This window comes from Dama dama, chromosome 5, assembly GCF_033118175.1.
Source record: "Dama dama isolate Ldn47 chromosome 5, ASM3311817v1, whole genome shotgun sequence".
Lineage (NCBI taxonomy): Eukaryota > Metazoa > Chordata > Mammalia > Artiodactyla > Cervidae > Dama > Dama dama.
In genome coordinates, this window is record NC_083685.1 from 12,894,773 (window position 1) to 12,897,987 (window position 3,215).

General features: G+C 43.6%; 1 non-coding gene across 1 annotated transcript; it reads right to left on the bottom strand.

Annotated features, from left to right (window-relative positions):
• Positions 1-2,814: 2,814 nt before the first annotated feature.
• LOC133058238 (U2 spliceosomal RNA) lies at positions 2,815-3,003 on the bottom strand. Its single transcript, XR_009693335.1, has one exon. It is a non-coding gene; the product is annotated as a U2 spliceosomal RNA (small nuclear RNA).
• Positions 3,004-3,215: the final 212 nt, after the last annotated feature.

Here is a 3,215-nt window from a genome sequence, read left to right on the forward strand (position 1 = left end):
CCCAGGAAATAGTGAAGGACAGGGAAGCCTGGTGTGCTGCAGTCCACAGGGTCCCAAAGAGCCAGACATGACTGAGGAACTAACATACACACACACAAACACACACACACACCAGCTACATGCAACAATACGGATGAATTCACAGACATTCTGAAAGAAAGAAACCAGCCACAAAAGAGAATGTGCTCTGTGGCTTTATTTACGAATAATTCAAAAAGAAGCCAAAAGTTCAGTGGTGTTAGAAGGTAGAATAATGGTTAGCTTCGTGGGAAGTGAACTGACTGGCCGGCGGTGGTTGGTGTACGGAGGGAGGGGTATACGGAAGACTGCAGAATGGGGGTGTTGAGCTGGATGTAGACAGGTGTAAACACCCATGGGAAAGTAATGCAGCTGCACACAATATTTGTGCATATTGTTGTATAGAAGTTATAGTTTAATATAAAGAAAAAGAAAATGGAATATGCAAATTGCAGAATGGCAGGGACATATACAATAGTGAGTCAAAGACTTATTAAGAGAAAATTAGGAAGGGGGCATTTTTCCAGCATCTCAGATACAAGACAAAGGTGTCACTCTCCCTCATTAGGTCCCAATTCTCCAGTTCTGATGAGATCAGTGTCAGAGGCTGACCCTTCTGTGGCCCCAGCATCCCTTCCCCCACCCCTCCTTAGAGCAGACATCCCAGGCGCTTCCGGGGGACCTGGACAAGCTGTCTCCTCTGCCACAGGACACTCGGTCAGAGAACTCTAACTGCTCACTCTGGGGAAGGTTAATTGCTGGTCCCCTGGCAATAATTACACCCACAGTTGGAACATGAAGCAAAGCAACAAATTTCAACATCGCAACGTGGAGAGGCCAAGGGAATGAAAAAACCTCCCAAGCCCAAGGTCTCAATCCTGCAAATTCATGGTGCATCCCACGTGGCTCAGTGGTCAAGGAGACGCGGGTTTGATCCCTGGGTTGGGGAGATCCCCTGAAGGAGGAAATGGCAACCTGCTCCAGTATCTTGCCTGGAAAATCCCCACGGACAGAGGAGCCCGGTGGGCTACAGTCCACATTGGTCACAAAAAGAGTCGAACAAGACTGATGGACTAAACAAACAGCAATTTAGGCTGCCGAGACTCTTCCTGTCTGGAGCAAGGACTGAAGCCGTAGGAGAGAGAGGTGATGGAGGCTCTGCAAACTCCAAGGCTGTGTCTCTCTACACCAGGTCATGGTTCCTAGGGGAATTATCTGTTGTTTGACTCTGGAGACGCCCTCAGTTCTGGGCATGACCCCCTGTCATGGGAGATGATTCCAGACCCATCACACGCTTTGGGGTACCAGGGATGCTGACGGTTGAGAATAGCTCTATTTTCTTTCCTTCTTTGCCAGCTGTTAAAGAAAGTCTCCACTATTATTATTATCATTAGTAGCAGTATTTAATATCTGTTGGGATTTGCTTCAAAATAATCTGGATGTGTAAATCCATGGCTGATTCATGTCAATGTATGACAAAAACCACTACAATATTGTAAAGTAATTAGCCTCCAACTAATAAAAATAAATGAGAAAAAAATAGTCTGGATGGGGGTTCATCTTTTTTTAAAAACTCTTTTTGTATTTGACTGTACCAAGTGGCATGCAGAACTTTCCTGACCAGGGGACCAGGAATTGAATCCGTACCCCTGCTGTGGAAGCACAGAGTCTTAACTATCGGACCACCAAGGAAGTCCTTTTTAAAAAAAAATTTTTTTTTAACTCTTCTCAACACTTTATCTTTCTAGCTTTTTCCATATATGTTTATAATTTATTCTTTTATGAAAATGTGATTTTTTAAAATTTTATATTGGAGTAGAGTTGATGAACAATGTCATGTTCATTTCTGGTGTACAGCCAAGTAATTCAGTTATTCAGTACATGGATCTATTCTTTTTCATATTATTTTCCCAATTAAGTTATTATGGAATATTGAGCGAGTTCCCTGTGCTATATAGCAGGTCCTTGTTGGTTATCTGTTTTAAATACTGCAGTGTGTATATATCAGTCACAAATCCCTTGATGGAATTCTAGATAACCACAAGATTGGCCATGTGTTGATAATTTATGATTGGTGGGTGGAGTTAAACCTCAACTTTTCCCTCCCTGGCACCAGACGCCCATAACATCTCAGCCTTTAATCAACTTTCTTGTCAATACATTGACTTCTGTTTTTTGCCTGTATTTTCCATTAGGTCACACTGTAAACCTTTGTACTGAGTGGACAACTGTTAGTACTTCCATCATGAAGAGTCAGTATGGTGTTATATTTAGAAGCATTCGTGCTTGAGTCACACTGTCTAGGTTTGAATCCTGGAAATCCTACTAACCAGCTGTGTCATTTAGGCAAGTGGCTTACCTTCTCTGACCACAGTTCCCTCATCTGTAAACAGGAACAATAATGCAGTCTATAGGGTTGTTGTGAGGATTTAATGAAACAAAGCATGGTGTGCTCTGAAGGGATGTGCTCTGGCACTTGGCAGTGACTCAGTAAACATGAGACACTATTATAATGACTCACTTATGGAACACCTACTGCATACTGAGCTTCCCAGGTGGCGCTAGTGACAAAGAATCTGCTTGCCAATGCAAGAGGTGTAAGAGACACAGGCTCAATCCTTGGGTTGAGAAGACCCCCTGGAGGAGGAAATGGCAACCTACTCCAGTATTTTCGCCTGGGAAATCCCACGGACAGTGCATGAGGTTGCAAAGAGTCCAACACTACTGAGCACGCAAGGTGATTACACAGCAGGAACATTTCAAACACCATTTGCAACTCTTTTTTTTTTTTCTATTTTTGGGTGCACCGTTCCTGGAAGTACTGCAATACCAGGTCGATGCGTGGAGTGGACGGAGCAAGCTCCCATTCCAACTCCCAGCTCCAAAAATCCATTTGCAACTTTTTTCAACTCCTCCACAAAGTAGGTGTCATTTATTTCTATCTTACGGATTAGAGAATATCCATGTAAGCCTCAAAGAAGGGGTGGATCTTAAGACTTGTTCTATCTTTGCTGCTGCTGCTGCTTAGTCACTAAGTCATGTCTGACTCTTTGCAACCCCATGGACTGTAGTCCATCAAGCTCCTTTGTCCATGGGATTTTCCAGGCAAGAATACTGGAGTGGGTTGCCATTTCCTTCTCCAGGGGATCTTCCCAACCCAGGGATCAAACCCACATTTCCTGTATTGACAGCTGGAT